Source organism: Talpa occidentalis, unplaced genomic scaffold, assembly GCF_014898055.3.
Source record: "Talpa occidentalis isolate TD23 unplaced genomic scaffold, MPIMG_talOcc4v2.1 talOcc4.8, whole genome shotgun sequence".
NCBI classification, from domain to species: Eukaryota; Metazoa; Chordata; class Mammalia; order Eulipotyphla; family Talpidae; genus Talpa; species Talpa occidentalis.
In genome coordinates, this window is record NW_023605194.1 from 86,978,615 (window position 1) to 86,990,679 (window position 12,065).

General features: G+C 34.8%; 2 long non-coding RNA genes across 2 annotated transcripts in view; one reads left to right on the forward strand and one right to left on the reverse strand.

The window, feature by feature from the left end:
* LOC129145027 (uncharacterized) overlaps window positions 1-12,065 on the reverse strand; it is a 185,821-nt gene that overhangs the window by 121,500 nt on the left and 52,256 nt on the right. The window lies entirely within an intron of this gene.
* Window positions 8,382-12,065, forward strand: part of LOC119234290 (uncharacterized) — a 51,605-nt gene continuing 47,921 nt past the window's right edge. Inside the window, exon 1 of the long non-coding RNA XR_008550012.1 lies at window positions 8,382-8,552. This is a non-coding gene — a long non-coding RNA (uncharacterized LOC119234290). The remainder of the gene's footprint in view (window positions 8,553-12,065) is intronic.

A 12,065-nucleotide genomic window follows, 5' to 3' on the forward strand; every position in this document is an offset into this window, starting at 1 on the left:
TAAGTTATTTCTAATTTTTGGCTAATAACTTAGCTGAAATAAACATATTTTTATACTTGCTTTGAATATATGAATAGGGGACATTCCTAGCTATGAAGCCAGTGGGCAAGAAGTATATGAAATTTTAATTTTCAAATACTTTAATTATTCTGATAATTTTCTTTTACAAAGGTTGAACTAGTAATTATTACTATTTTTAAGTGTTGGCTAAATTGTTTAATGCTGTTTTGACTTGCATGCATTTAATTATGCATGAATTTATGCATCATTATGTTAATTTGTATGAAAACTGCTTATTCATTTCTATGCTTATTAGATTATTCACACTTTTCAAATACCCTCCCCCAAACCTAGAAATTTTATAGGAAAAATAGGAAGATTATGGGCACTTAGATCCTTGTTCAGCAACTAATAAAACTGTTGTAACTCTTGGAAGAAAGATATGGTAGATCTTGGCATTAAGAGTGAAAGCTCTGGTAATGTGGTGATATGAAATGAGAGGTCATTAGTACTTAGCTCATTCTTCAGTTAGCTTAAAAATATAACAGGGTAAAACCAATATAAGTTAAATTAAAATGCAATGGAATGGAATAAATTACAAAGGACAGCAATCCTTTCTGTACTTAAAAGGAGACAAAGTCAGAATAAAATCCCCATTTTTTCTATATATATTTATATTATCATTTATATTATTAAAATTCACTTATATTATTTTACTTATATCATTTTTTGTTATTTACATTGCAGGCATATCATGGTTAGTGTTTTAACTTAGTATATGAGAGCTTAAAAAACTATAGATATTTAAGCTTTTCTGTGCTAACCGGAGGAGGATCCATACAGAGTTATTCTGGTTCCCCATCATAACTTAAAGGGAAACTTGGTTCACAATGTCCACAACCCTTGTAGTTCTACAGATGAAGGAGAATGTCCTTTAATTTCTTGCAGCAAGAACCCACTTAGGTGTCTCCAACCTTGATTTCCAGTTTGAACAGTCATCTACAAAAAGGAAAAGTGGTGGTATGATCCCATAAATTCAAAGGGGACCTCAGAGAAGCATCTGTGGGTGGTAGTTTGTGTCACTGAAATCCAGCTGACATTAGTGTCACCTCCTCCTGGAACACTGTCCAGTGAGTTGCGCAGAGGTTTTCTGCTGGCCCTGTTGCCACTCCCAGTCCTGGCTGCTTCACTCCTGCCACCTCCCCAGTGAGAGCCGGGTAGCCGCTGGGAGCTGGAACTTCTGGCCATTAGTGATCCCAGGGCCAACCGCCGGCCTCTCACAGAGGAGTCATGTTAACCCATTACCACTACTCTGCCGACATGGCCATCCCTGTAACAGCAAGGAGCTCACGCACTCACGTGGCACATAGCCCCATGAGCACCTGCGACATTGGCACCTGAACCTCACTTCTGCAGGGACCTACACAGGTGCAGAAGGAGGAGCAGGCTTCTGCTGAAAGGCCATGACCAAGGAGGAATTTCAGGGTGCACAGACTGCTCCAGCTCCCGAATTTATTGCTACTCAGCCTGAGGCTGCAACCTGCTCTTGATGATCAGGTGCCCTCTGTATGGATTCAGCAGCTCCCCAAAGCAGCCTGGAGCCCCAGAGTGACCCCCAGATTGGTCTGCTCCTCTCTTATCACAGGTCACGGAAAGGGCAGAAACCACCACTGAGTGGTCTTAACCTGTTGTTCTACAGAAAATGAATAGAAAGTGACAGAAAATAAAGATGTTAGAGATTTGGTCCAAAGAAAACAAATACAGACCCATGCTCACATAATATGTGCAGTGAGTTCAGCTACACTAGAAACCAACTTCGCTCCCCAGTTGCCAGTAGAAAGAAGTCCACTTTTTCATCGACTAGATGGCTGATAATATTTTGCCAGATATTAAAGTCACTAATGACAAATGTCAATTTTCATAAAAATTCAATATTTATATATATATATTATTGTAGCTTTTGTTTTACTTTGTTTTCTCCATATTTAAGAAAAATAACAGATCTTACTAATATTTCACATATGATATCTAATCACTCTATACAAACAGGGACCTCTTCAAAATATAAAGGCTACAAGGCTAGCTGGAAGTATATTTCTTATTATATAAAAGCTGCAAAAGCTTTCTATTTTCTAGTTTCTTTACACAATATTCCATATGGAAATAGTAGCAAAGGACTTTGTTTTCTCTTGTGACTTTGTTTTATCTCTTTAAAGGAAATTAACTGAATTAGTTCCCTTCTCCCCTTTCAACAATGTGCTGCCTTTTTGTGGTTGTAGTCAGAGCTGTACTTTTTCTTGGGTTTTGCATACTGAGCATATAACTTCATGTAAGTTGCACCTTTTGTTCTTCTTCTTTTCTTTTTTTTTTTTTTTTGGTGGCTTTCATGCATTGTTATTCCATTAGTACAAGGCTAGCTATTGCTGCAAATGTCCCACAGGGAGAATATTCAGTAACTTTCTTGACAATGCTGAAAAGTCTTTGTTTAGCATCATTCTGCCTTCTAATTCTGTGTTCTTAATGTCACTCTCTGTGTTGCAGTTTAATTCAGGTTGGGTATTATTCTTTCAGTTTCTAATCATTAGCTCTTACATCTTTCAATTACAGAAATGTGAGCACAGCTTTGGTCTGGGCTCATGAGTTTGGTCTGTCACTTCATTTCAGGGCCAAAATAGTTTTTATTTGTTACAACCACTACCTCTTTATTAGCCCCAGGTAAAGTTGGGAGAAATTTACTGTATCATTTATAGAATTTAACTTAGACTAAAAGGAAATTTGTTGAGAACAGACATGTGGAAAAACACACCTTTTAAAATAGCTAATTTGATAGAACGCAGAAGTACCGGAATATGTCTACCTATTCATGTTAATGTTCATTCAATAAGAAATAATCTGCATAGGTCTTGCCGAGATGTAGCTAAGCTACCTGATGATATTACTGCCTTGGCATCTACTTTGTTTGGTGAAGTGACCTGCAGTGAGAAATTGACATAGTCCCTCATGTAGTCTCAGACCTGAGGTAGTACTCCACAGAGTCACAATTAGCCCTAATATTAGCCCCCAATAGCCCTTGGGACCAGCAGTCTTCCCTGTCTACCTAAGCCTGCTTCCCTTTTGTGTCCCTTAGATAAGACCCTCAAGAAGTTTACTTAAACCTTGCTTTTTTTGTGTGAATTCACTAATCTGGTCTTAGTCCAGGAACCTTAAAACACTCTGTATATGTAACCTCAGAAAGGCATGTACCCCAGAAGAAATAAATTAAATTATTTAAGTATACTGTGCATTTATTGTTTCACTAATTTAAATTTTGTAAAAATATGCACTTTAAGATTTGTATAATTTCCTGAGAAATTTAGCAACACAAGAACATTTAATAAAATGTTTTCAAAGCTTATCCAATTAAAATTTGTAGTGAAACTTTTCTAATTATTGAATCAAACTTTGAAATTGCTATTAGTCTTTATTTTATCATATTTATTTGAAATTATCAAATGTGTTTCTTTTAAAAGATGCAGTTTGTGAACTCTAGAACAATGACAAAAAGAAAAACAAAGATATTATTATTAAATTGGTATTAGCAATAAAATTACATTTTGAAAAGTTTTAGGTGAATACAAATAAAGGCAAGAAAAGAACAAAAGCTGAAGCAAAAATAGGGGGAAAAAGATCAGAAGCTTTATTTAAATCATGGTGATAAGAGTATTCTATATAAATGGTTTAAACTCAGGGAGCAAGGCAGCAAAAATAATGAGGGAAAAGACTAGAAAAATGACTTCTAAAATGAATACATCGTTTTAATTTAAAAGTATGGAAAAGATACAGTATGCACATACTATTCAGGAGATACCTAGAGAAGTAACATAAATATGTAAGCTATAATAGGCTTTCTAACAAGAAAAAATGCCATGGATACAGAGGAAAATGTTACAATAGCAAAGGGAACAATTTATAAAAAGGACCTAACAGGGCCTCCCCTGGTGGCACAGGAGGTTGAGTGCAGTGCTGTGAAGCTGTCCGCAGCCCCTGCAGCAAGGGTTCGATTCTGGCCGGCCAGGGAGATTCCCACATGGTGAGGCAGACCTCTCCTGTCTCGCCCGCTGCTCCCCTCAGCAGTGTGTTTCAGTCAGCCTGCCTGTTCTGTTCCCCACTGTCTCTGGTGAATCCTCTCACCCTCCCGCGCATTTGGCCTGTACCCTCGTTTTGTATGCATGAATAAATAAATCTTAAAAAAGGACATAACAATCTTAATTTTTATGCACTATTTTATACAAATCAAAAAGTGATAGAATCTACAGGGTAAATCGCTAAAATCACAATTATGGATAAAGTTTTCAAAACTTCTCTCGTGGCCCACTTACTAAAAATGTTATACCACTACACTTACACTATAGAATCTTGTAAGAACATACTATAATGTCCACCTTCCTGTCCTTTGGATAATAATTATCATATATTCTATGGCTCCTTATATTATAAACTACATAATACATTTTAAGTGATTTTTTTATATACTTGAAAAAGTTGAATAATTCTATGGAATGACATTTCCTTAAATGAAGAATGGTAAATGTTACAAAACCATTCATCCAGAAGAGTCACTCAAAGTGTAAGATAGAATAATGAATTTTAATGTAACAAATTACAAAAAATACATTGATATGGTTTCAGATTCCTTATTAAAATTAATCTTTAAGAAGATACCAGTTGTCAAGTTTTGACATTATATCAAGTACAAATATCCACAGTTATCTGAAAAGACCTTAAACTACTCCTAACTTTTTAAATTACTTGTCTGTGTTAACCAGATTTTCTTCCTATACTTGAAGCCATTATTACGCACTGAATGAAAGTAAATGTGAGGACTCGGCTCTTATATTTACATAAGCAATACAGAGAATTTCAAAATTTAAAACATTACCACATTCTTCCTTACTGTCATGTACATGTATACGTGTACACACACATGTGCATGCATACTGATTAAAATTAAAATATTTGCACCAAAATATAGCAAGGTAATAAATTTTATTATTTGCATTTTTAAATATTTATTTATTTATGCATACAAGAGCTGGGGTGTAGGCCAGAAGTACAAAGGGTGAGAGGATTCACCAGAAACAGAGTGGGGAGTAGAACAGGTAGATATATCGAAATACAATGCTGAGGGGAACAGCAGTCAAGATAGGAGAGAGAGGTCTGCTGTGTCATGTGGGTCACCTCCCTGGCCAGGGATATAACTCCTGCTGCAGTGGCTGCAGTTAGCTTCATACTGCTGTGACTTAACCCCTTGCACCACCACGGAGGTCCCGTGTGCAGTTTAAAAGATAAGATTTTTAAGTTTATTATGGTAAGAATGGTAACTTAATAGCTACACTTTTATCTAATTATTAACTACACAATTAGTATCATTATGTATAGGCATAAAGGTTTACAATGGATCTCTAGAAATTATTCATCTTAACTGAAACTTTAAACTTACTGAGCAGTACTTTGAATTGTCCCAATCTCCCAGGCTCTGACAACCACCACGCTACTCTCCCTTTCTATGAGTCTGAATTTTGAAACTACATTTGAGAAGTGAAATCAATGGAATCCTTCATGTCTGGCTCATTTCACTTAGCACAGTGTATTCCGAGCCTTCCACGTTGTTATATATGACAGGAATTTTTTTTCCAAAGATTTATTTATGCATGCATAAAAAAGCTGGGGTGTAGGCCAGAGGTGCAGGAGGTGAGAGGATTCACCAGAAACAGAGTGGGGAACAGAACAGGTGGATCCAATGAAATACACTGCTGAGGGGAGCAGTGAGTGAGATAGGAGAGGTCTGCTATGCCATGTGGGTTAGCTACCTGGATGGGGATTGAACTCGTGCTGCAGTGGCTGCGGATAGCTTCATCGTGCTGAAACTTCATCGTGCCACGAGGGAGGCCCCAGGGTTTCCTTCTTTTTTAAAAGAATATTTTCTGTACATTCCACATTTTCTATGATCTTTAATAAAAAACATGCGAGTTGTTTCCATATCTTGGCCATTATGAATGAGCAAGCAATGACCTTGGTGATGCAGTTATCTATTTGAGATCCTGTTTTCATTTCTTTGGGATATATAGTCAGAAGTCAGACTGTTAGATCATAACTTAGATCTATTTTTAGTTTTTTTTTTTTTTTTTTTGAGAAGCCTACATAATGTTTTCCATAACAGCTGCACCAATTTACATTTCCACTAACACAAGTGTTCAAATTTCTGCATATCCTTCCCAACACATTTTTTGTTACTTTTTTTTGTAATAATGCCATACTATATATGGGGATATGTCCTGAGAAACAACAATTGTGAGACTCACTGGTATATACATATTTGATTTGTCTTAGATGTAATACATTTTCTGCCCAAAGTCATTCCTTTAACATTTTTTTTTTTGAGTAAAGTGCTTGCAGATCAAGCAGATTCTTTGATGCCCTTTTAAAAACATCTTTTTTAATTTGGATCTCATGTGCCTTTATTTTAGAGATAATGGAACCCAACTACAAAGATGTAACCATTTGAGACCACTGTTCATTTCCCCAAATATTGACGAAATGTTTGACATTGGCTCATGAAAATCCCAATTCTCAGCCCAACTGTATGGATCTTTGCTGTGTAAATTCTTAGTAATTGTTCTTTGCTTGCTCCTTTCAGTAGTATCTAGAAAGCACTTCCAGGCAGAAAGCTGGGGCAAAATTGTAGCAATAACCTAATACGACTTTTCTGTTACAAAGCTTTGCATTGCCTCTAGTCCTGTGTTTGCAAACAGTTGTTTCATTTATGTTTTCCATTATTTAATCATTTATGGTTAAAGAAAAAAACCTGGTACCTGTGAACAGTTTGTCTATTGTCAAAAGCAAAAATCCTCTCTGTTTTACCCTGTCCTTTCATTGTTGTACCCTTTGGTTTTCCCTTTGTAATACCCATTGTTTCCTTTCATTGTTTTACCCTTTCCTTTCATTCTAATTTAAACATGAAATTTTCTCCTGAATTTAATTTTAGCCTTGTCCTTATTTTCTATTTAGTAACATTTAGACAAACAGGAAAAACAATGCATTGTGAAGTTTTGTTGCATAACAATCTAAAATATCAGTGGTTTAAAATAATAAATGTGTATTTTTCTCACTTAGAAACTGCAGCTTAAGTGAGATTGGCTGCCTCAGGCTAAAGATCTACTGCTCTTAGTTTTACATTTCTGTTGGATTCAGATCTGTTCCATGTGTTTCCATATTTTTCTTGGGCAGATGGATACTTGATCCTTGTTTTTCTCAGGGAAGACCACAGGGGAATAAGAGGGCTGGTCATCTATATGTAAGCTATGGAAACAACCCAAATGCACAAAAGTAGATGACTGGATCAAGAAGATGTGGTACATATACACAATGGAATATTACTCAGCAATCAAGAAAGATAAACTCATGCAATTTGCAGCAACATGGATGGAGCCGGAAGGGCTCATGCTCAGTGAAATAAGCCAGAAAGAAAAAGAAAAATACCAGATGGTCTCACTCATAGCAGGAATTTAGAAATCCTAAATAAGGGACCAGAAAAAAGACTAATTATAATAAAGTGAAATCAAAATTCCCAAGGCATATTTAACAACTCTTTTCTCATCATGCCTGATAGCTTTTCACTGGCCCAAACATAACACACAGTCAACTTATAATGTTGACTTATAATCCCAAAGTCAACTTATAGTATATTCCTCCAATCATGGGCCCAGTGAAATATGATGCTTACACAAGTGAAAAACTGGAAATAATATTTCCAAAGATGTTGGAGAGTATCTGTACCATTTAGCAAAGTTCAGCTAGCTAGCACTCATACCATCTTGCTATATTTAATTTAATGTATATAATACTATCAAAAGGATCTGAAAAATGTTTCACCAATAATTTCATGTTTAATGGAGAAATCCAGAGTATTTAAATACTTTTGTGAATTTGTGTAATAAGTCATTGATAGCTGATTTGGAGATATCTGGTTTGACACTGTCCCTAAATTCAAAGTTTTATTTACTTTCTTTTGCTATTCATTATTCCAATTATTCCATTGTTCCAATACATTTCTATCAGACAGGATTCAGGCAGGAAACAGATGGTGATCTCAAAAGGATTTAACAGAAAGTTAAACAAGTTTAAAGAGTTTAACAAAAAGATTGTTAGCAGTTTAAAAGAACTCCCATGAAATGAGGAAGAAAACATGTTAAACAAGTGTAGGAAGTTATCACTTCCAGGTCTGAAAGGGTAAAGGGAGAACAGTGTTCTAGAGCCTAAAAAGTTGAAGTCATAAATGGGGGGGTGGGCTTGTGTCTTACAAAAATGCAATCACAGAAACATCCTGGAATCCCCATGGCAACACCCGGAACCCAAAGGAGCAAATGCATAAAATCCTCTCTCCCTATTTCTCCCCTTTGCTTTCCTGCCAGTGCCTCCCACTATCTGAATCCCACCAAATGGCAGCAGGTAAAGGTACTTGTAAGGCCATTGGAGGTGAGCACTCCCACTCAAATCAGAGGAGGAAAGGACAGGTAAGTGGCAGAGGCTAATCAGTACAGCTTTAATGCTTAAGTTCATGCCATTCACAGAATATTAATCATTATGTATTAAGCAAATGTTTATTGAAGCCCTACTAGATGTCAAATTGATGATTCAGCATTGAGAGTACAGTCTGAAGACAACAGATTAAAAAAGATTTTTCTGGGGCTTGCAATCTAGAGATATACAATTTCTGGTCTCTGTGTATGTTCCAGGGAAATGTAAACTTCTTGAAGGTAGGAAGTGGACCTTTTCCATTTACTCTAATAGATAGTGTGTTGTATATAATATATTGTGTACATACAGTGGGTATAGTCTCTATATTTATTCTATCTATTTATATGTTCTATAGAATATATATGTTCTATATATGTGTATGTAGACAGTATGTATAGTGTATATTCATATCCTATGTACATATAGATATTCAACACATATATAATTGCTTAAAATAAAGTATAATCTTCAGACCACTAAACTGGTTAAATCACCCAAATCATTGAATTTTACAGATGAAAAGGTAATACCTAGTCTCCTTAAATCACAGATACATAAACACAAGTCCCCACAATTAAAATTATTGTTTGAAATTAACTGTGGGTTCCTTGGGTGTGGTGTGGTACCATGCATATGAAGAGGTTGGATCCTATATTTGAGAATCATTTACAGTGTTGTAAAACAATGTTAACTTAATAATAATTTAAAAAATAGAAAATAAGTAAATAAAGTTAATAACAGCTTGAAGCCTCAGCCTTAAGCCCTTATTCCGGTTTGATTGTCTTTCTACCTCACTATCCCTTTTTCTTCCCAAAGATTCTAACAGACCATTCCTGAAAATTCCAAAATCTAACATCTTTAATCTAAGTAAACCGTCTATTAGTTATATTTGTAAAGTCCTCACTTTTTGTTTGACATATCACCTAAGACAAATGATTTCATCCTGGAGTTACATAGGAAATAATGAATGCTATAAAATGTGTTTATGTGTTGATATATTATACTAAATTTAAAAATGTGAGTATTAAATTGCTCAATTGCTTTTGCATTTTTAATCATTCTGGCTTTTTAAATATAAATGCACTGCTTCACCATCACTGCAGTCCCATGCTAGGCTGGAAATAAACACAGTGGAGTGAATATCCTGATGATGAAAATGTATTTTAGAATCTTTCATTTAGCACATGGTTATTGAGTACCTATTTCTTGCCAGGCCCATATAAAATGGCATAATATGACAAAATTAGTATTTCTAATATTCCTCTAAAATTATCACTACTATAACTTTCAAACGCATTTTACTTATTAGTTTGTAGAAAGCAGCACTATATATAGCTTGTTGTTTTCCTCTCAGTTACTAAGGAGACTTAAATTTATTAACAAAAATAAATTAAGCCTTTTAAAATGCATTAAATGCCTGAGGAGTTGAAATCAGATTCTCTGAAATGTGATCTATAAAAGAGAATTCTGACATTTTACATCTATCATTATAAAATCAAATCCTTCACACTTATTATAATATAAAACATATTGGCAAAATAGATACAAAACTCCTTTTACAGTCTTGTTTTTTTAACATGGACATATTATTTTATATTAACATTACAGAAGAGTAAATATCAAAATATAAGAAGTGACATTGGAAAAAAAATGCTATGGTTCTTAGCCTCTGAGGTAACTAGAAGAAAAATAAGGCCTTTCAAAAGCTCAACAATTTCCACAGTATTGTTTATTCTAATCCCTCATGTTTTAATTCTTTTCTCTATGAACATGATATCTTTGCAAATTTGTATTTTTCCTTATAATCCAATAACAGATATTTTTAAATCTCATTCAACAATATTTACTATTCACTAACAAAATAGGATCCACTTACTTAACATTTTTATACTACTTCAGATCTGCATAAACTGAAACCTTATTCATGGGACCCAGACTATTTCTTCACAAACTCTGACTTGATTGTTTTAAATGACTTTTAATCTAAGTCTCCTAAATTGTCATAAAAATTAGGCTGATTCACTGTCCCTCTGAGACTGTGCTATAAAAGCCCATCCATCACAGTGTATCTAATTAAGAAACTAAGTTAAGAGGTGTTTGAACAAGATATTTGAAAATCTCAAGGGACCAGACAATTGAATTGGTATTTCAGACATATCAAATTAGTTAATGATTTGGGAATCTTTATTCTGCAAGAGTATGTAAATTAAAAAAGAATAATGAAATTCATTAAAGCTTGGTATCAGGGAGGAAGGAGGACCCTGTGCACCCCTGCATGTAATTATAAGTACCTGCTTCATTCAGATAGAAGGACAGGAGGCCGGGAAAACAAAAAAGGCAATTTGAACAGATTAATTTTCATATTGAATACAGATAATTACAATTATTTTTCTTTATATTTTAGGGTATCTTTCTCATAATTGACAAATCCATATTTGGTAGTCAGGCTTGTTTTCCATTTTCACTTCCCCATATGAACTTGTAAGATAAATGTCTTGCCATTCAAATGACAAAAGATATTGAATTTTCTCTTGAAATTTAACAAAGTATTTTATTTAGTCTGTCAGCTAATTTTGATACTGAAAGAAGCAGAAGAGTAAACCCATACTGCTTTATCCCAAAGCATGGGGTGAATGGAATATTAAATCTCACCTAAAAAAATAACTGGATAGGATATATATTCAAATACAAACAAAAATATTTGTAATGTTCCATTGCAGTGTACTTATGGTTGTTTTAAAGCATACCAGAATATAACAAATGATAATATTGCATTATTAAATATAATAAAAATAATAATTTCTTCCATTTTGTGTCATTTCTGGTGTGTTCATCAAAACCATCCATTTTTATGTATCATTTAGGAACTTAAACTCTGACAGATTTATAAAAAGTGTTTTCAAAACTTGGATGTTGATAGTATATGTCCTTGTTATAAAAATGATATATATTTTTTCTAGGCTTTTATGATTAAGAAACATTGAAATATAAAAAAAGTATGTTTGAACCAGTAATAAGCCAGGGAATATATAATAGTAGTACATTCCCTCCTCCAAGATTACTTCCCCCAGTCTATTTCCCTGTCATTCCTTCCAACCACATATGTTCTATGGTATATATTTGACTTTTATTAGATGTCTTCTTTAGTTTTTCACTCAGAAAATTGCAAACACTGCAAAGCAACATTTATTGTGCTTACAAGATGAACATCAGTGTTACGTATTTTTTTATTTTTTTTAAAGATTTTATTTATACAAGAACCGGGGTACAGGCCAGATGTGCAGGAGGGTGAGAGGATTCACCAGAGACAGAGTGGGGAACAGAACAAGCAGACTGAGGAAATACAATGCTGAGGGGAGCAGTGGGGGAGACAGGAGAGGTCTGCCACGCCATATGGGATCCTTGCCTGCTGGCCAGGATCAAGCTGTCACTGCAGAGGCTGAAAACAGCTTCACAGTGCTGAGCTCAACCACCTGCACCACCAGGGAAGGCCCAACATTGGTGTTATT